The following is a 22,042-nucleotide window of genomic DNA, read 5'->3' on the forward strand; positions in this document are numbered from 1 at the left end:
GGAAACAGTTTGATCTTTTCAATTCTTGCTTTGGAGATTTGTTCAGAGAGACCAGAGCAGCATTCAGTATAGGAATAATTATTCCTACTACTGAAGCAAGAGCCTTCTGAGTACTCTACCCAATGCCCTGTGAATTATGAGGATTCTCAGTCTGGTACATGGGAATAGGCACTGTTCCAGACGCTACGTGAGTTCTGAGTACTGTCCCCTCTAATGCTTTGGGGTGTTCTTTCCCTAGTCTTGGGTAATTTCCGCACATGCATATGCCTGTGCAACTTAGAGGACCTTCAGAAGCCCTGAAATTACACACAGAAAGACTCCTGCATGTGCACTTGTCATCTAGGACCTCCATCTTATTTTCCATTGTGGTTCATACTCCATACATCACAGCAACAAAGGCCAAGAGCCCACTCACTCTCCAACCTGGCATCTATGCTGAATCTTAAAAGCAAATCCAATGATAATGACTGAATCAATGATGAATCAGGGCCACTGCAGAACAGCCAGTTGCCATCCTTAGTGACTCACGTTACTCTTACATTTATCACTTATTATTCATCAATACCATTATCAAACTTAACAGAAAATCATTTATTAAGATGAGAAGCCCATGTAGTGTAACAAAAATTTGTTCTTGGCAACCCGACATGGAGTACGAATCTCCCTGAGATGTCAGAAGAGAATCAATTTGCCCCACCATCAATGCCCCAAGCTGAAATTCTTTTTAAACTATACCCTACACCCCAAACAAAATTACATAATCTTTTTCCTTCATTTATCCAATTTTATACTCGTAATGTGCTATATTGATATTGATAGCATTTACTTTTATTTAATATTTTCATATACATAGTGCTATAATGCATTGCTACCTTAAAATGTACTAACTGTAATCAGATTCTTTAAGGAGTCAGTGACCAGAAAGCAAGTTAAGAGTAATCATCACAGGAAAGACTTCTTAACACTCAAGGCTTCCCCACTCCCCCTTTCCTTTGTCCTTAACTCTCTTCTTTCCCTACTCTCTCTGTTCTCCTTCTTTGTTATTCCTTGCCCTTCTCTCCCTGCTTCTCCCACTCCCACCTCAGGTAGAAGTCTGACACCTGGGCTCAAATCCTTGTTCCACATCTTCTTGTTGGGTGACCTTGGTTAAAGTGATTTCTTAACCTCTCAGAACCTCAGTTTCTTCACACATAGAAGAGGGACAATGAAATTTACCTAAGACAGTGGTCATGGTCATGAGGATCAAATGAGATAATATGTATAAAACACCTGGCACATAGTGTGTGCTTAGTCACAGAAGACATTATTTCTCTATTTGATGAACACTTATTGAGCACCTACTATGTACCAGGCCCTGTACTAGGTGCTGGAGATACAGAAAGAAAGGAGTTTGATAGGGGAGATGGATGAACAAACAAATTACACTAAAGCAGAATAAGAGAAATTATAGAAGTCTGAATAAAGTTATCAAAGGACAGGGCTGCCTCTGTGCTGGTGGACTCTCCGTCACTGAAGGGGTTTTAGATGGAGAATGTGGGCACCATTTTATTGCGATGAGAACACATTTATGGTCTGCTGCCTGGTGTCTGGGGATGAGAGTTGGGTAGAAGTTGTGCCTCTGAACTTCAGGTAGAGTTGACTCTATTCCCAGCTTGGGGTGGGGGTAGGGGGTACATGTGACTAAGCCTGGCCAGTTGGAGCATAACATCTTAAGAATTTTGAGGGACTTGAAGATAAGGATCTGGAGCTGCTGGCAGCCATCTTGCCTCCTTATAATGCTGAGAATGAGGCCACCATGGAGGCAGCAGAAGCAAGGGATGTTCCAAGACCAGGCCTTGACAACATGGCTGGAACGGCTGGATCCAGCCATACCTGAAGCCAACTCTCCTTAAACTTTGAAGTGAACTGAGCCATAAAACCCCCTTTGGTTTTTCATCTAGATCAGCTTAAGTATTTTTTTATATTTCTTGTGGCCAAAAGAGCCCTATAACTGACACAACGAAGATGCTGAGATATTCAGTAAATGTTTGGTGGGGAGGAAGGAGAAAGGCGGAAAGGGATGACCTTTAAGAGCCCTTCCGGCCAGAGGGGCTATGACTTGGGCATTGAAAGGGCTGAATTGGTGGTTGTTTGAGGGACAGAACACCAGAACGGGCAACGCAGTGCCCCTGCATTCCTCCAACTCCAGTTTCCATTCCGGGGCACTTCCTGGTGCATTTAAAAGCGGCCCTGTGTGTGAGTGCCTTCAGGGGGTTTCAAAATAGCCTGAAATATAAACAGACTGGAAACCCACTCCTTCTCTTCCTCTGGCTGCCTTTTCTCTCTCCCTAGAGCAGAAGTGGGGGGCAGGGGCTGCAGAACCTCTACATGGAGGATTTAGAAAACATTTCAAATTAGGTCTCCCTCTTTCTGGGCTTGGCAAACCCACCCTGCCTGGGGGGCTTTTTCCCCTGAGTGCCGGGCCCAGGTGCGTGGGCAGGAAAAAGCAGCCTGCTGTGCTCCGGCTTCGAGTCCTTTGGGTCCCAGGACCTGGCCCTCCCCACCCAGCCTCCAATTTCCAAGGAAAAGGGGTCTGCAGGGAACAAGGAGCCATGAGAAGAGGCTGGTCCCCCTCACTTTCCTGCTGACGGAGCAGACCCTATCACAACATAATTTAGTGCAACAAAAATTTATTAAGCAACTACCCTTGTGCCAACCCTGTGAGCGACCTGGGGTGGACAAAAACAGGGAATTGAAGGCACTTCCATCTGGGGTGCAGGAGATGTGTGAGCTTGCCACAGAACTGCGGTGGCTTGCTTCCAAATGTAGCTCCCAGTATACCTCGCGGTATTCACACCCTGGAGTGGTCCCCTCCTCTGAGTCTGTGCTGGCCTTGTGACTCGCTTCTGACCCACAGAATACAGCAGAAGTGATGCTGTGTGATTGCAGAGAGTAGGTCAGAAGCAGCCTTGCAGCTTCCACCTGCGTCTCTCTGAACACTCGCTCTGGGGGTGCTCACAGCCACCATGCTGCGAGAAGCCCAAGCCACAGGGAGAGGCCGCAGATAGCGTTATGGTTTGAATTGTGTCTCCCCCCGACAATTCCTCTGTTGAAGTCCTAACCCTCAGTACCTCAGAGTCTCCTTATCTGGAAATAAGGTCATTGCAGATGTAACTGGTTAAGATGAAGTCCTACTGAATTAGGCTGGGCCCTAATCCAACATGATGGGTGTCATAAAAAGGGGAAGTTTGGACACAGACACACACACACAGGGAGAACATCAATGAAGATGAAGGCAGAGATCAGGGTGTTGCTCTGTAAGCCAGAGAACACCAAAGATGGCCAGCAAACCACCTGAAGCCGGGAGAGAGGCATGGAACAGTTTCTCCCTCCCATCCCTCAGAAGGAACCAACCCTGCCAATACCTTGATCTTGGACTTCCAGCCTCCAGAACTGAGATAGTAATTACTGCTGTTTAAGCTGCCCAGTGGGGGGGAGGACTAAATAGGTTTGGAGAAATGGAGAGAACTGGGGAGATGGGGGGGGCGTCCACATGAAACCCCCCTGAAGGCCTTACCTGTGGGGCCTTTCTCCCTCCCCACTTCTTATGTTGTGAATGCCAGGCCTCTTCTTCTGCACCATTTTGGGGTAAGGCTCAAACAGTTCAGGAAATCTGTGGCTAAGACTGCCCATGAGCTCAGTGTGGATCTGATTTGGGGACATGGGTGTGTCTGGCTCTGAATAAGAGAACCCCTACTCCCCACCCTCGGAGGTGCCAAGCAGAGGGTCACAGATCAGCAGAACCCCCTCAGCCCCCATCCCTGATCCTTACCCCGCGCCCACCCCCACGATGCAAGGCAGCAGCCCCTGTTTACTCACGAAGGGCTTTGCGTTTGTCTTCTGTAGCAGTCTGGGCAGAGGCTCTGCCCCAAAACAAAAAGGCCCGGAGACACGGCGGCCCAGCAGGAAGGGGGCTCGCTTCTCTCTCGTGTCCAGAGGTAGACAGAAGGTCCAGGGTGTGTGGGCCAGCTCCCCACGATTGTCTAGGCTTCCCAGCCTCCTTCTGTCTTGTTGCTCCTCAATTTCCTGAGGAAGAATTTCCTCAATTTCCTCATCGACTTGGTAGAAGCTTATTTCACCAAGCATCAGGGTCCCACCAGCCTCAGGGTCCTGCTCCCCCCGGCAGGAAGGAGAAAGAGAGCATGGTGGGCAGGCAAGCGGCTGGAATCTGAAGGTTGCCCACCTCACTTCCACTCACCTTCCAATGACCTTGCCTTGCTGCAAAGACCGGGAACTGTCTCCAGACGTGCGTATCGGCGCTCAGCCAGAGTCTATTAATAAAAGGAAAAAAAGATGATAAGTGGTGAGGGACAGCTAGTGGTCTCCGGCACAAATCTAATCACCAAGACGGTATTGTCAATCTCACATTCCAGGAGAAGAGGGCTCAGAGAGGGGTAGTGACTTGCCCAAGCTTACCCAGCTAGGAAGCTGCAGAGCCGCACAAAGCCAGGCCTGGCTGGCTGCTGCAGCCACAGCCTTCTGCACAGAATTCAGACCCCGTTACAGTGTTGAGGTGGGGTGCAGGGGTCTTCCTATATCTTAGCCGTCCTGGGTCTGCCAATGTCTGAGACTTCCACCCTCAGCCTTGGATAAGCGGCTGAACGGCTCTGAACCTCAGCCTTGCCATCTGTTTAATGGGGTAATAGTTGTTGTTCATAAGGTTGTAGTGAAGAAGAGATGAAGCAGAGAAGGGGTTCGGTACAGAGCAAGGAACAGAGCAAACATTCAATCATTGCTAGTTATTATTGTTAGCAGAGCCACCTTGCTGCACCCCCTGCTGCCACACCAGCTATTTTAAAGAATTTGTAATTCTGCCAGCCCACTGCAGTTTTGCCCTTATGCACCTTCAGAAGTTGTATTAGTTATCTGTTGCTGCATTAACAATAGTACCACAAACTTTGTACCCTTAGAACGACACACATTTATTATCTCAGAGTTTCATGGGTCAGGAGTCTGGGCACAGCTTAGCTGGGTCCCCTGGAGGGCTGCAATCACAGTGTTAGCCGGGGCAGGGAGCTCATTGCGGGAGAAGGATCCACTTCCAAGCTCACATGGTTGTCAGCAGGATTCAGCTCCATCTGGGCTGTCTTGCTGGCCATGGAGACCATCCTCAGCTCTCACCACACGGGTCTCACCTTGGACAGCTCATGACATGGAAGCTTGCTCCATCCAAGCTAGCAAGGGAGAGAGTCTAGCAAGAAGCAAGCCAGGATCTCATGTAACATCATCATGGAAGTGATATCCCATCACCTCTGCTGTACTTGGTTGGTTAGAAGCCAGTTCCATTCGAGGGGAGGGGATGACACAAGGCATCAGAGCAAGAGGCAAGGATCACTGAGGCCATCTTGGTGTTTGCCCACCCAGAAGTCAAGGTCACGACAATTGATGAGTGGACAGCTGCCTGGGACCATGGTGTCAGAGGAAAATGAAACCATACTGAGGTGTCCAGAGACACAGAAAATAAGAGCTACCATTTATTGAGCACCTACTATGCACCAGGCACTGTCTAAGTGCTTTAGACATATTTGCTCATTTAATCTTTATAACAACCCTTTGAGAAAGGGGTTCTGAGTATCTATTTAGAGAAGAGGCCCAGTGAGACTCAGAGAGATTAAGTGACTTGCCCAAGGTCACACAGCAGAGAGGCAGCCAAACTGAGATTCAAGCTCAGGCCACCTCACATCAAAGCCCTGGCTCTAAACCCTGATGGTGCCTTGTCTGTGTCAGCCAGCTGAAAAAAGATTGAAATCAATGACTGCTGAATCTGGACTTTTCTCTAAAAATAAAAGTAAAGGTCAGGCCCCATCACATGAGGAAAGATGAAAGAATTGGGTGTGTGTGATGAGAGAAGAAAAGGAAAAAGAGGTCACAGTTGCTGACTTCAGACCTCAGAGGGCTTGTCTCAGGGAGGAAGGACCCTTTTTCTGGATGGCTCCAAGGCATGACGGGGGAGGGGCAAACTCTGGAGAGCAGGGGGAGGACCGTGGTGGACCCCAACCCAGGCCAGGGTCTTCCCCCTTCTTGTGGAAGGAAAGACTCGTGAGCTTGTCTTTGCAGCTGAGCAAATATTTCTGCTTCCCCTTCGCAGGCTGGAATCGGCCTCTTCTCCAGCCAGCTCCGCGGGCCTTCAGAGCAGCGGCCTCGAGCTGTGAGGTGGAGGTCATCCCGGCCACCCCGACCAGATGGGACCAAAGAGGAGACCGCCGGGCGCAGGTCGGAGGGCACTGCTGACATCCCGTCTCCCTCTTCTGGGCCTCATCACCTGGACGACAGCAAGGGACTCCGGGGTCTCCCCTCCTGCCCATTCTCCCTATGGCAGCCGAGCAGTCTTTCTACAACTTAAAGCCAACAAGGTCACCCCACCCATACTCAAACCCTTCCATGGGCCCCTGCTGTCCTTGGGATAAATTTAACTCAGCCTCAAGGAGCTACATGATAAGGCCCTTCAATCCTCCCAGGTCTGACCTCCAGATGCTTCTCCCACCAGCTCCCATCCGACCTTCCAGGCCTCCTGAACAGTATGCGGGTCCCCACACCCCACACTATCCCGAACCTCCGTGCTCACTCTGCCTGAACCGCCCTTCCACCTAGAGCACTCCTATACATCCTTTAAGAACCAATTCAAACACAACCTCTTCTGGGAAGCTTTCCCAGGCTCCCTCCGATGGAGTTGCTTCCCCTGCTCTGTGCCTAATAGAAGCAGACATTTGTTGAGCACTGGCTCTGGGCCAGGCCATGTGCTCAGTGTTGTACATACATGAGCTTACTAAGACCTCCCCACTTTTATCAGCATTTTTTCACCCCCAGTTTCCAAAGGAAGAAACAGGCACAGAGAGATTAAATACTTTATTCCAGGGCACACAGCCAGGAAGTTGTAAAGCCAGGACAGGAACCATCTCTGTCTGACTTCACAATTAGTGCTCCTTGTTGTTTACTTGTATATGTGTCGAAACAAAGTAATTCATGCAAATGGTAACAAATATATTAGTAGCAAAGAGCAAAGAAATAAAAGAAATGGTCTCTCCCTCTCTCCCCACTCCAGCTACATCATCCAGAAAACTTTTTTGAAGTTTTGAGAGCACAACTTTTTAATGGTTAAGAGTTGGTTAAGGCCTCTGGGAGCCAGACATCCTAGGGTTTACATCCAGTACCCACCCCTTACAGTTACTAACATCTCTGTGCCTCAGTCTCCTCATCCATGAAATGGGAGTGATGATGATAGCATCTACCTTGTAAGACTGTTCAAGGATTCAGTGAATCGATTCACACTTAGAACAACACCTGGTATGTGGTGAACACTCAGTAGGATTGATTATCATGATTTCTTATTTTAGTTCTTCTGGTTGTTTCCTCCATATATATCCATATGTATAACACTTCTATTTCTTCGTGTGTCAACTTTAGACAATATCTCTTGACTCCTCACCATTAAAGGTGAGACTTTCTCTTAAATATCCCCATCTTCTCACCCTTCTTCATGATGCTTGATGGTTACACAATTTTCCTTCTCCAATTCAATGTCCACAACTCCACTCTACATCACTGCCCTTGGCAGGGACATATTTGCACATCAGATTGTCCATTCAACTTGAGTCCTGGAAAGTGGGGACCCAGGTGGGGCATCTTTACATCCCAGCACCAGACACAGAACTTGGCACAGGCCGAGGGGTCAGCTCTGCTTCCCGAATGCATAAATATTTCAGACAAGGGAATGGAAGGCCAGCAAAGGAAAACGGTTGAGACAAGGACAAGATCCTCAGACTTCCAGACCTTTCCACTCACTTCATGGAACAAATTAGGTTGTGGCATTCTCAAGTTTCAGTTATGTCAGTGCAAGAGGCTCAGCCCAGGTGGACACAGGCAGGAACCGTCCTAACCCACTAGCAGGACCCCTTGACCACAACCTCTGGCCAAAGACAGGGAAAAGGCAAGTTTTGAGGCAAACAGTGCTGGACTGTTCTCCGGAAGCTGGGAGCTGCTATCCAAATCTCCCGCCCCAAGACCAAACTGGGGAGGAGGTGCCTCGCTGGGCAGGGGGCCAGTGAGAGTCTTTTCCTCTCCTCTAAGGTTTGGGGGAGGTGTCCCTTATGTGGGGATGGGAACAGAGCCGCAAGGGCCAAGGAGAAGCTCGATCCAACAAAGCTGCCCAAACACCGGCACTGAAGGGCCATCTTGCGGAAAAGACCAGAAACCGGCTGCCCACAGAGCTCAGCCCCATGGCAGGGCAACTGCCACCTGCTTCTGCACATGGCCACATAGCCAGACGCCCTGAAATGGCTCAGAATATGATCATCAGCAAGGAAGGGCTCCTCACACATTCCAGGGCAGATTTTGAGAGCTGGAAATTTCCACGGCGGGGAACTGTGCTGGAGAAAGACTCCAGAACCAGGCAAGTGTAGGGGATCACGCCCAGGTGAGCATGTGGGGCAGATATTTTCAACCATTTCTTGAGCAAAAAAAAAAAGACCTTTTTTTTCCTTATGGAATATTCCATTGAAACTGAATATGTGAAGTAAGTAGTAACAGTAGCTGGTATGTTATTGAACATACTGTTCACCACAGGCTAGTGCTTTGCTAAGCATTTTGTGGCACACATTCCTTCAAGCCCACAGCAACTCTGAAGTATCTTCATTCCCATGTCAAGATGGGGAAACTGAGGCTCAGAGGGATTAAAGGACTTGTTCAAGGTCATACAATCCTGTAGGTCATGCATACAGGATTTAAACCCAGGCAGCATTGTTCCAGAGCCCGTGCTTCTTACATATTACACTAAATAAAGCCACTCTGTTTAAAATAGGCGTGGTAGCAGGGGAGGGAGGTGAACCCTTGCACTCAGCTGCCCCCCAACCATTCCCAAATCCCGACAACCCTTGACATACCTCTACTGAGCGTCAAGGCTCTCAGGGACACAGCTTGAAAACCACCGTTGTCGGGCAATTAGGTGGCATCTCAAAGGCCTGGTCAAACCCTGTTCTTCTCAGATGAATCCTGTGACCTGGTTGGTCCTCCCCAGGGTACTCTGAGGGCCCCCAGGGCTCGGGTACTGAGATAACTATGGGTACCAGGAAGCAGGGCAATGCCAGGAGAAGCACCCAGACTCGGGAGACAGTGAGGCTTGAGGTGCAGTCCTGCCACTGCCCGGCTCTGGCTCAGGCTGACAGAAGCAGAGAGGGAACTAGAAAGAGAACAGGCTGCTCTGAGCCGACATGAGGCGGGAGAAAGGAGCTCAGGAGTGGCAGGTCCCTGGGGGCTCAGGAAGGCTGGGAGTCGGGGGAGCAGGGACTCTGCCTGTCATGTGCATCGCTGTTCCCAGGGCCCCCAACCTCTGTGCCTGGCCTGGGGCGGTGCTCCCAGGTTAGCCACCAACTGAATAAATAAATGAGCATCTGGTAGCAGGAAAAGGCTGATAAGGACATCGTTACAACCATGACACAAAAGAAAGAAAAAAATTCCCGACTGTTGTTGACTGGTTTTGAACCACCACTCAAGGCTCAAAGACTCAGCAGAGCGCTGTCACCTGGTCAACTCGGGGTCGTATGCTACACCAGGGGAGGGAGACAATGGTGGTGGCTCCTTCTATTCTGGGGGAGGGAGGGGAGCACCTAGGATTAGCCCCCACTGCCACCTTCACCACCAAGATGACACACAAAGGGCAGGGGCCATTCACCAACAACCAGCTCTGGCAACCAACCCAACAAATGTCTGCTATAGCTGCCTAATAATGTTGGTAGTGATAATCATACTGACATTGGCACTACTTACTGAACGTAATACATCCCAAGACAGTGCTAAGCACCTGCCATGCATTATCCTACTGATTCTTCATAACAGCCTTACAGTTATTACCCCCATTTTACAGATGAGGAAACTGAGGCTCAGAGAGACAAGTAACTTGGCTAAGGTCACGCGATCAGTGGGCGGTGATAACAGAACTCAGGACTGTTGGATTCCGAGGCCGTGTTCCCAACCACTACGACGTATTGCTTTCTCCTTCTCCATGATGCTGTGTGACCTTCAGCAAGTGACTCAGGCTTTCTGACCCTCAGTTTTCTCAGTTGTAAGGTGAATAGTAACTTTGTCCTCACAGGGTGGTTGTGAAGTGTCGAGGAAATAGCCTGGTACATCACGGGCTGCTGGTTAGTGGAGCCAAGCCGAGCAGCCCCCAACATTGCTCCTGTTCTGAGCCCCCTGATGTGATGCCCAGAGAACTTAGCAAACACTCACTGCTTGCCTGGTCAGTGCCTGGGCTCTCCCGCTGTACGGGCTCAGACAAGTCACTTTCTGGCCTGGGCCTCAGTTTCCTCATCTGCCAAAGGAGGGGGTGGTGGAGGCGACCTCCAAAGGCACCGAAGCGTTGACATCCAATTTTAAGCAGCAAAGTACCAGTGGCTCAGCTTCGGCAGGCAGTCCACACAGGCTTCACGATGTCCTCAGAACCAGCCAAATGAATGCTGTAAATTTCCCCTCCTCCGAGGACCTCTCTCCTTCCACACCCTCCTTCTCGAAGGCTCACACTTTCTCTGCTTTCAGAGAGATGTTTTTCAAGCTTCCCGTGTGGGTGCCTAAGCGACAGCGGTGTGCAGGAGCCCAACCCCAGCGGTAACCCCCGGCGGAAAGTGAGTGGGAAGAAACGTGCAGGATGGAGGCACCAAAGAAGAGGCCTCAGCCCTGATCTCCCAGCAGCGAGCTGGGGGTGGAGGCTGAAGACGGGGCCTTGGGGGAGTCCAGCAGGTCCTCCGAGAGGGCCTCACTGGGACTATTCATAGCCCAGGATCGTCACCGGAACCTGGCAGGCGGGGGCAGGCACCAGAAGTGATCTTGCTTGTTTGTGGCACAAACACAGGCTGAGTTGTTAATGCTGCTCTTCCTTCCACGCCCTCACTCAGCCTCAGACCAAATACCATCTGTCCTGGAGCCTGAACGGGTGTCCAAGACCCAGAATGCGGTCTGTGAGCTGTGTGCAGTCAAATGAGCACTGAATTTCGAGTGGGGGATACATCTGTGGGATTTGGCAAGATACTGAACGGGGCTGCTGTGTGTGGTGTTTCAGAGTGTGCACTGAACAAGGGCATCTGGGGTGACGAGGTGAATCCATCGTGTGCTCTGCTTACCAAGCAGCAATCACTCAGAGGGGCACATTTTTCTAATACATACAAAGGTGCTCTATGAGCTAGCAGATGTCCTGACCCTGAACTTGAGTTTCTGCCTCTGTAAGGACCCACTCGTTTTCTCCTACAGGGATATGGTGAGGACATAGTCATATAACCTATGTGAACGCACCTAATCATTATTTGTAATGAATTATCATTATTTATTTACACAAAGCTTTGTTCCACAAAGGCAGATTATGAAATTTCATATGATTAAATAGGATATAGGCATACACACAATTTTATACACTGAATGAATGAGGGAAGGCAAATATGAGGCATCTGCACCAGTACTTCCCTTCCTGTGCCTATAGCAGACATCACTAATCAATGCAATCCATGATGTGCATTGTCCGCATCCTGAAAGTCAGGTTCCACCTTGGTACAAAGGAAACGAGAAATTGGTTAGTAGAGGGTTGTATCTTACCTGCTCCACAGTAAGTGTTCAACAAATGATAATTATTATAATTTGGAGCCAGTGGAGGAGAGCAGGGGAAGGAGCTGGATCAGGGGGTCCTGCACTGTTGTGTTTTACAGTTTTAGCCCTGAGCTTCATGGTGGGCAAGGCAAAGAAGTAAACACTCAGGCATGCACACACATGTACACACACAATCGGTGTCTGTAAAATAAAATTATACCAGTTTCTCAGACTTCACACAAATCACTTACACTGAATTCTAAGTGAATTTTTCCTGTGGTCCCTTTAGCGGGGCCATGCAATAAATCAAACATCCTCAACGGCAGCCTGGAATAAGCACACTGGCAGGTTCTGATGGGTGACTCCACATCGAGCAAGCCCAGGATATAAAATCCAAGCTGAGTCCCATGAAAGCACATGGAAGCCTTGTCCCCACCCACACCCAGCTCATGGGAAGGGTGCTGGGAGTAACAGGAGACAAACCTCCTCCCCACTTTCTGGTGTTGGGGAGCAGACCTTCAAATGGCCCCCCAAGCCCTTCTCTAGATGAGGAGACCCTGAGAGGTAGGGAAGAGCCCCAGGTTCCCACCTCCAAGCCCGGGAGTATTTCTGTTGCCCCCCCCACTGCCTTCCTAGAGGTTGCTTCCCACATGGCAGGACTTCCAGGTCCAGCCTGACCCATCAGCAGGCTGGGTGGTCACCTCCAAGTCCCATGACCCAGCCCTCCGAGCAACGCCCACCTAGAGTTCCACTATGGGAGGGCAAGGCTTTGGGCTGGGCTGCCCCAGGGAAGCCCTTTGCAAATACAAGCACCCACGGGAACACAGATCCGGAATGTGCTCCTAAGGCTTGATGGGGGTGTGGCAGCGCTTGAGCAGACCTTTGAGAATGGGCCCCTCCTGCCCCATAGCTTGGAGGGACAGACAAAGCATAAGCAAATCCCCGCCCTGCTGCTTACTAGCTGTGTCCTTAGGAAAGTTATTTTACCACCTCTGAGCCTTATTCCCCCTATCTGGAAAGCCAGGTGAATAACTGAACCCCTCATGGAGCTGTCGGGTGGCCCGAGTGAGACCAGACGCTTCACACAGTTAGTGGTTTATGATTCACGCCGCTGTCACTACCAAGGGTAGCTGACTCCTGGGTGCTGGGCAGAGTTCTGGAGTTGGACAGACCTGAGTTTGAAGCCTGGCTCTGATGTGACTGGCTAGGAACTTTCTGAGCCTGTTTCCCCATTCATTACGTGGGAAGCAGGGCTATTCCAAAGACCAGCAGCCCGTGAGGGTCCCAGTTTGGCCCCGCAGAAGCTGGGAAGCCCAGGGGAGCCTGCGCCTCATCTGGAGGAAGGCAGGGGGCCCAAGAGGGCCTGAGGCCGCAGCGCTCACCAGCAGCTCCCTTCCCGGGCCTGGGCCCGGGGAATGTGTAGGAGGGAGGTCCGGGGAGGGGGCCCTGGAGTTGGGGGGGCGGGAATAGCCTTGGCGGGCGGGCGGGCAGCACGGTGACCCAGGAGGGAGGGAGAGCTTGGCTCTAAGCTCATCACTCAGCAAGCTGTCTCCCCCAGGCCCGGAACCCTGGCGGCCTGTCCTCCCCACTTCCTGCGTGCTGGGTCAATATTGTGATTTCCACCGTGCCGCCCGCCTGGGACGGCCTGGTCCTGCGCGCCGCCCAGGGTCACGGGGCTGGGGGGAGACAGGGGTACGGAGAGGTCACTCGCTGCCTGGAAGATGACTCAGGACCTGAAGGCGGAAGGCGGCAGGCGGCGTGGCCGAGAGCCAGGAGCCCCGGCGCAGCCTCACCTCCACCGTCCCCTCCCGGTCCACGAAGACATCGCCGGCGCTGCAGGGGCTGGAGGCCCAGGAGCCAACCCCACATATCAGAACTGGAAGGACGCCCTATCAAGACCCATGTATGGGCTTCTTCCATGTAAACAGAGGAATCCACTGAGGTCCGGAGAGGGGCGGGATCACGGGGCCAACGTCACGCGTTGCGTTTGTGGCTGAAGTAGGACCTGCATCTCATCTCCTAACTTCAAATCCAGACCCAGCCCACATGTCCTAGCCTCCCTCCCCAGGCTGGTCCACCTCCTGTCCTCCCCATCAGCACTCAGAACATCTTCCTCCTACACCTCTGCGGAGCAGAGGAAAGAGAACAAGACCCATTCCGACCCAAGAATGTTGGAGCCAGGCTTCTCCAGCGGTGAGAGGCCATGCGAGGACACTGGTGGTTCTGGAGACAGTGTTAGAGGCGCCAGCTCTGAGAACAAGGGGCCTGTGGTTTCATTTCCACCTGTGAGCTCTTCGTGTCAAGACTCAGTGTGGACGGCACCTCCTCCCGCAGTCCCTCACCATCCCCCCACCAAGCAAGCTGCTCTCTGTCCTGCCACCTCTCACAGCCCACGTCCGCCTCGCCAGCACCTGCGGGAAGGGGCCGTGGCTGTTCGCCCAGCCGAGTACCAAGGCCGTCCCTGGTGCTCAGCTGGCACCAGCTGAGTAAAGGAAGGAACAGGCGAATGAATGGGTTCATGCCCTGTGTTCCCACATCACATGAATACCACGGGGCAGAAGCTCCACTCCTCCCAGTATCACTTCTCCTGGAACATCTTCTTCTTCTTCACCTGGCTATCTCCTGCTCTTCCCTTAGGTCTCTGCTTAGTGACAGCTAAGGCTTGGAAGCCCTCCCTGATGCTCTGACCTCGGGGAAATGTAAGGGCTTGTTTAATGCTCTTGCCCTCTAGGCTGAACTAGGACTTGAGTCCCCATCTGTGAGTGAGACAAGAGACACTTGTCTCATCACTGTGTCTCTAGCTCAGGCCTTGGTGCAGGGTTGATGCATGATGATGAATGAATGAATGACTGAATGGATTCCTCTTGGAATCTGGCCCATACTGGGACTCAGTTAATATTGGCAGATGGCAATGGTGGTGATGGTAGTGGTGGCTGAGGCAGGTATCACTTGCTCCTTTCTGTCCAGCAGCCCCCATATGGCTTCCTTTGTCCAATATCAGCCACCCCATCTCCTCTGGGAAGTTGCCCTTGCTCCAACATGACTTCATCAATCACTAAAATCACACAACCCAGAGTTGGTCAATGATTGTACCCCACTGACCTGGCAGCAGTGATTGGTCCAAGAGTGGGCACATGACCCCAACAAGGCCAGTCAAAGTCCTTCCTTGGGACTGACATGGATCCCGGAGAAGGTAGCTCTCTTGTTTTGGACTGAGGTCGCCAGGCTGGGCTGCTGCTGGCCAAGGGAGACAATGAGGCCAACCCCGAAGGGAAGCAGAGACAAGCAGAGGTGAGTGATGGGCACAGAGAATCCTGGTGGCCCTGAGCCCTGGTTTCAGACCCCCAGGTCCTCCTCTGGCCTCTTCCCGGGCCGTCAAATTCCCTTTTCACTCAGGCCGATGTGATGTGGGCTGCTCTCACTTGTAATGGAAAGAATTCTGAATCACATTAACCCAAGGAGAAAACAGTGAGAGGAACAGGGTGGGTCCAATTGGAGACACAGATGTTGAGCAGCGATAGGCCAGCAGACTCAGGGAGATGTAGGGATCTCCTGCTAAGGGCAGAGCAGAGACCCACTGGCCCCACCGCAGGCAAAGCTGAAGGACAAGAGTTTGCACAGAAGGAGGGACCTGGGGTGGGCTTGCTGCACTTTCACTGCAAATAACAGAAATCCAACTTAAACTGACTTAGCAAGCAGGAAGGGGAATTCGTTAGCTCACATAACTAAAATGTCCATGGGTCTCTGGCTTCAGACATGGCTGGATCCAGGTGCCCAGCTCCTGCTGGCAGGTATCCGTCTCTCCTCAAACGATGGCAGCTTTGGGCTTCCATCCTGACAGCAACCTCAGCTGAAAGAGAGCACCTCTCTCCTCATCACTGCAGCAGAAATCCCAGAATTTAATCGGATTGGCTTTGTTTCAGTCTCATGCCCACCCCTAAGGCAACCCTCAGACGAGGGGAATGTGGAGCTCCCAGTGGCCAGGCCTGCACCCCAGGTAAACCCCTCCCAAATCAATGACCCAAAAGTGGAGGTGGAGAGGCTCCCAGAGGTGCTGCTGCTGTCGGGGAGGGGGGTGCACGCGCGGGGCAGGCAGAAGCAGCGTGTCCGCTGATCTCGGGAAGAGGTCTTTGGCTGGAAGCCGCTCCCCACGGGAAGGAGGGCCTGAGGGAGGGGACAGGAGCTCTGTGGGGAAAAAGACAGCCTTCCCCTTGGCCGGGTTGGCCTTTGGAGGAGGGGGGACATCCCCCATGAAGGCAAGAGGATGGATGGGAGGACCCCTCGGTTACTCCCAGCCCTGGAAGTCTCTGGTTTGCAGCCATGACGCCAATTGTCTGCAGCCAGACACATTCCTGGACTTGGCTGAAAGGGCGGAGATGAGAGTCAGGCATCTAGAAGCACCTCCGATCCCCACATCTGTGCTCTCCAAACGCGGGAGGGGGCCAATCATGTGTGCGCTCGGAGAGAATCGCAGCCGACCCGCCCAGGACGCCTGGGTTTGTCAGGTTGCTGGAGAGAGTCAGTGGCTTCCGGGTTGTCAGAAGAAGGCTACATTCCAGGGCCAGGGTGGTCTAGGGTGGTCTCCAGGGCCCCCTCGGGAGGAGGCTGCAGATGGGAGGCTCAGAAATCCCCTGCCCTATGCTTGGAGAAAAACGGGGAAAAGCTCTCCTGTCACTTTAAGGCCGCCACTGTGCCCGTACTTTACAGTAAGGACCCTGCCTCACCCTCACATCACCCAGTTCCCCCTGCCTGGCTTCCCACAGCCGGGCACCTCCCCGTAACTCCCTGCTGCCCCTGCACGTCTGTTTTTAAAGCCAAGAATGGACACATCGTCAAGAGAGCTGCACACCTCCTCGTGGCTGAGACTCAGTGCTTCTCTGAGAGTCAGTTTCCTCAAATGTGCGAGGGGGGCAGACCTTCCCTGCAAACCCCTCGGGGACGCTAAGATGATCAAATGGACTGAAGCTGTGACCAGGCTTCGGAAACGATAAAACCTCTCACCAGGGTGAAGTATACTAACCTCCAGCGTGGACACCTGGGGGAGGTCTGAGATCCCCCAGTGCGTCTTCTCTTGGAGATGCGGTTTAGGGAGAGGGGTGAGTCTATGTCTGGTCTGGAGGCAGGAGGATGGACAAGATGATGTCTTGAAATCCTTCCAAGCCTTCAGTTGTCTGGCCCAGTCCATATATGACGTGGTCAGACTTTAACTTCCCACAGGACTGGTCCCCTAGCCCCTTGTCATCTCTCCAGCATGTGCCGAGCATGTAATAAAAGTGCAGAGAACACCTGCCCAGGGAGCCGAAGGTCACAAGGGACACCTCCTCTTGCCATCCCATCCAATCCATCAGCTGGTCCTATTGACGCTCCTCCACTGTCGCTCTTGGATCCACCCACTTCTCACCACGTCCATGGCTACTGGCCTGGACCAAGCCACCCTTTCTCTCTTGGATGCCTGTCCAGCCTCCTCTGTCTTCCTGCATCCATTCCTGCTGCCCTAGCATCCTTACCCCACAGAGCAGCCAGAGTGATTCGACAAAACAAATAACAAATTATATATATAATTATAACAATTCCTTCCAATGGCATATCCAAACTCTTGACCAAGGAGAAAAGATGATCTAATATTTTGGGGTTTTTTAATTGTGTTAAAATACACATAACATAAAATTTACCCTCTTACCCATTTTCAAGTGTACAGTTCAGTCATGCTAAGTACATTTAGATCACTGTGCATCCAATCTTCAGAACATTTTCATCTTCACCAGCTAAAACTCCACACCCATTGAACAACAACTCCCCATTCCCCCACCCCTAGGCCCTGGCAACCACCATTTTACTCTTTGGCTCCATGAATTTAACTATTCTACGTACCTCATGTAAGTAGAATCATATAGTATTTGTCTTTTTGTGACTGGCTTAGTTCACTTAGCATAATGTCTGCAAGGTTCATCCATGTCGTAGCATGTATCTGAATTTCCTTCCTTTTTAAAGCTGAAATAGTCCATTGTATGGACATAGCACATTTTGTTTACCCATTCATCCATCGATAGACATTTGGGTTGCTTCCACCTTTTGGCTGTTGTGAATAATGATGTTATGAACATGAGTATACAAGTATCTCTTTGAGTTCTGCTTTCAATTCTTTTGGATATATAACCAGAAGTGGAATTGCTGGATTGCATGTTAATTCTATTTTTAATATTTTAGGAATTGCTACACTCTATTCCATAACACCTATACCATTTTACATTTCCACCAAAGTGCACAAGGGTTCCAATGTCTCCACATCCTCACCAACTCTGGTTGACTTCTGTTTTTTTGACAGTAGTCTTGCTGATAGGTATGAGGTAGGATTCTGTCTTGTCTTGATGGAGGAAATATCAGTATTGTGTGGGACTCCTGTGTTATAGGAGTGGCATGTACCCCAATCCTGTGACAACCAAATGCCAGTGGCATGTACCCCAATCCTGTGACAACCAAAAAATCACTCACTGGGGTGGGTGATTCCCCCCTGGCTGAGAACCATCAGCCCTGCTCACCTCCCTGCCTCATCTCATACAATGTCACCCCCTTGCCCACCACCCCAGTCACTCTGGACTTCTTTCTGTTCCTCAGTCATGCCAACCTCAGGCTCACCCCAGGGCCTTTACACCTGCCATCCCTTCTGCCTCGCATGCTCTTCTTCTTGGTCCTCACATGACGAATCCCATCCCCCAGGTCTCAGTCAATGTCCATTGACTGAGTGAATGGCTGGTCGCACGCAATGTTAGAGCTGGAAGCAAGATCACCCACTCTTGCTACCACTCCACTCCCAGAGGGGGATCATGAGGCCCAGGAAAGAGAAGGGACTTGACCAAGGTCACAGGAGGCCCAAGCCAGGTTTCACGACCTCAGCCAGGTGCTCATCCCCCGACATCCCTCACCTGGAGGACTTCTGTGCCAAGGTCGGGGCCCATGCAGTGACAGTCACAGTTGATTGGTCTGCGTGGGAGGTAGCACATCATCTCCAGCCAGTGGGCTTTCCCTTCTGTGTGGTTTGTTCTTTCTTTGGCAACCAGATAAACTAGTTGGCTTGTTTGGAGGCTGGGCAGTACGAAAATCCAGTGTCTTTAACTGCAGGACCACTGTAGCTCAGTGACCGGCTCATGAGGGCCTTGTGGGACTGAGGCCGCCTGCGGACCCGCTGATGCTCACAGGTCCAACTCACAAAGCTGATCGCAGAACCACTGCAGAGTGATCCTCCGTGTGGAATTATCCTCTATCTATCATCTATCTATCTATCTATCTATCTATCTATCTATCTATCATCTATCTATCATCTATCTATCTTATCAATCCTAAAGGAAAGGAAACTATAAACAAGACGAAAAGACAACCCTCAGAAAGGGAGAAAATATTTGCAAATGAATCAACGGACAAAGGATTAATCTCCAAAATATATAAACAGCTCATGCAGCTCAATATTAAAAAAACAAACAACCCAATCAAAAAATGGCCAGAAGACTTAAATAGACATTTCTCCAAAGAAGACATACAGATGGCCAAGAAGCACATGAAAAGTTGCTCAACATCACTAATTATTAGAGAAATGCAAATCAAAACTACAATGAAGTATCACCTCACACCGGTTAGAATGGGCATCATCAGAAAATCTACAAACAACAAATGCTGGAGAGGGTGTGGAGAAAAGGGAACTCTCTTGCACTGTTGGTGAGAATGTAAATTGATACAGCCACTATGGAGAACAGTACAGAGGTTCCTTAAAAAACTAAACACAGAATTACCATATGACCCAGCAATCCCACTGCTGGGCATATACCCAGAGAAAACCATAATTCAAAAAGATACATGTACCACCGTGTTCATTGCAGCACTATTTACCATAGCCAGGTCATGGAAGCAACCTAAATGTCCATCAGCGGATGAATGGATAAAGAAGATGCGGTACATATATACAATGAAATATTACTCAGCCATAAAAAGGAATGAAATTGGGTCCTCTGTAGAGATGTGGATGGACCTAGAGACTGTCACAGAGAGTGAAGTAAGTCAGAAAGAGAATAACAAATATCGTATATTAACGCATATATGTAGAATCTAGGAAAATGGTACAGATGAACCAGTTTGCAGGGCAGAAGTAGAGACACAGATGTAGAGAACAAACATATGGACACCAAGGGGGAAAGTGGGTGGGGGGGGGCCGTGGTGGTGGGATGAATTGGGAGATTAGGATTGACATGTATACACTGATCTGTATTAAATGGATGACTAATAAGAACCTGCTGTATAAAAAGTAAATAAAATAAAATTCAAAAAAAAAATCCTAAATTTTTTTAGGATTGAATTTAGGCACATGAGCTCTACAATCAATGTGCCTCCTTCTCTTGAGAAAGGCCAGGGCTGCCCACACACGGTCTCCCTCAGATCTGGATCCCTCAGATCCAATGTACTGAATAAAACTTTGGCCTCCTTGGTGGATGGAGCTCTCAGCCAGTGTTACACTGACGTGGGCTGGAAGGTATTTCTCCAGTTCAGTGTAGAGTCAGGTTGACCTGGGTTCAAATCCCAGCTCATCCCTTTGGGAGTCAGGTTACCATCTCCCGAGTCAGGGGGTTTCCTTATCTGCAGGGTGGGACTATTTCAGGGGTGTCGAGAGGATTGTATGAGATAATGACGCTAGTAAAAGCCTTAGCACCGTCCTGGCACGTAACTGAGGGCTTGCTTAGTCACATTTCCCGGTCAGCAGTTGGAAGGACTACAGAGCACCCTCCTCACTCCCGAGTCTTGCCCAAGCTTCCCTGGGAAGTTCCTCCCATTTCCATTTCCAGAGGACTGGACAAGACTCAATGGCCAGTGAATCGGGAGGGACAAAGGAATAAAAATGGAATAAATGGGATCGTGCTGATCACTAATACAGATCCATTTCTGGCGCACAGAGGACTTGCCAGGTGCTATCCTGAGCCTCTGCAGGTGAGAACAGAGGGGATGCCCACAGCCACCCTGGAAGCAGGTAGCATTTTATCCCCATTTAACAGATGAGGAAGCTGAGGCAAAGAAAGCCTAATCAAATTGTCCAAGTTCACATGGTTAAAAGGTGGCTGGGCCAGGCAGCCCAGAGCCAAGAAGAAGGGGCACTCAAAGGCCATGGGGCACAGGGGGATGCCCTGCCCAGCCCGCAGGGTGAGACAGGCTTTGCTCCCAGAGCCTGAAGGGGTTGTTGATGAAGGAGAGACTCTCTGCTCCAGGGTCACCATCTCAGGAAGACCCCTCTCTGACCACCCACCTAAAACGGCAATCTCTGCCCCTAGCCTCCCGCTATCCCCCGCCTTTGCCCGGCTTTACTCTTCTCGTAGTACGTAGCGTCATCTGACGAGGATTTATGGGGCCAGAGAAATGGATAGAGGCCAATTGGGAAGGTCCCGGTAAGGGGGATAAAATGTTGGGACTTTATCCTTGGGTCCCTGGAAGAGTGGGGAGGATGATGGGAAGGCAGCTCCCACAGCACACACACACACACACACACACCCACACCCCTTACCACAAACAAGGATTTTGAAAGTCATCCAAAGGGGCAGCCTTCAATCCGTTTGGGCGTCAAGTCCAGGGCTGATCCTCTGGGCCAGGCTGTGGCTGGGCCATAAGGGCAGTAAGACAAAGGCAACAGGAGCCTGCCCTTGGGGTGCCCACAGTCCTCCAGGGGATACAGGAAGGTGAACTCACACGCACAAAGGTTTTGATAGACAAAGTGGCTTGTCCACCAGTGACACCAGACCTGGGCATGCCTCCACGTCTCTGCTTATGCTGTCTCTGCCTCCTGGAATGCCATCCTCCCATCCAGCAGATATTTACTGAGCTCCTATTATATACCAGGCATTGGGGAAACAAGGATAATCCAAGGCAGATATGGTTCCTGCTTCCCAAGCCCTGGTATGCCCAGGAAACTTCTATTCATTCCTCATAAGCCTACTCCAATACCCTCCCTTCAACATGAAGTCTTTCCTGACTCCCCCAAGCAGTAAGTTCCTTCTTTTCCAGGGCTCTCCTAACATCCTATGCCTTTACTTGTAGAGGAAAGAAAAAGGAAAGAAAAAAACAACTGACCACTGGAAAAAACTCACCATGCACCAGACCCTGGGCTGGGTAATTCACAAGCAATGTCCTCCTTCAGGCTCCCAGTGACTCTGCAAGAGAGGGAATAGTCACCCTTTTCACAGATGAGAAAATGGGCCCAGAGAGGTTAAGTCTCTCGCCCAAGGTCACACAGTCAGCCGGTAAGTGAGAAAACAGGGACAGGAAACCAAGCTCCACTCCAAGATTGGCCGTGTCCATGCTGTGAGCACCCTGAAGACAGGGGTGCTGGGTCACGTGGGCGTCATGCTCTGTCCTCAGGCCCCAGCACAGGCAGGGCGCACAGTGAGTGCTCTGGGTGGGCAGG

At 50.8% G+C, this 22,042-nt stretch overlaps 1 long non-coding RNA gene across 5 annotated transcripts in view; it reads right to left on the reverse strand.

Annotated features, from left to right (window-relative positions):
• The window catches only part of LOC309618723, a 41,420-nt gene that overhangs the window by 11,581 nt on the left and 7,797 nt on the right, over nucleotides 1–22,042 (reverse strand). For 2 of the 5 annotated variants that reach the window (XR_014238592.1, XR_014238596.1), the window contains 3 exons: nucleotides 21,726–21,788; nucleotides 14,710–15,457; nucleotides 3,859–11,567 (listed from right to left, as the gene is read on the reverse strand). This is a non-coding gene — a long non-coding RNA (uncharacterized lncRNA). The remainder of the gene's footprint in view (nucleotides 1–3,858; nucleotides 11,568–14,709; nucleotides 15,458–21,725; nucleotides 21,789–22,042) is intronic. The other 3 variants (XR_014238594.1, XR_014238595.1, XR_014238593.1) reach the window with 3 other exon arrangements.

This window comes from Balaenoptera borealis, assembly GCF_965194805.1.
Source record: "Balaenoptera borealis genome assembly, chromosome: 1".
NCBI lineage: Eukaryota > Metazoa > Chordata > Mammalia > Artiodactyla > Balaenopteridae > Balaenoptera > Balaenoptera borealis.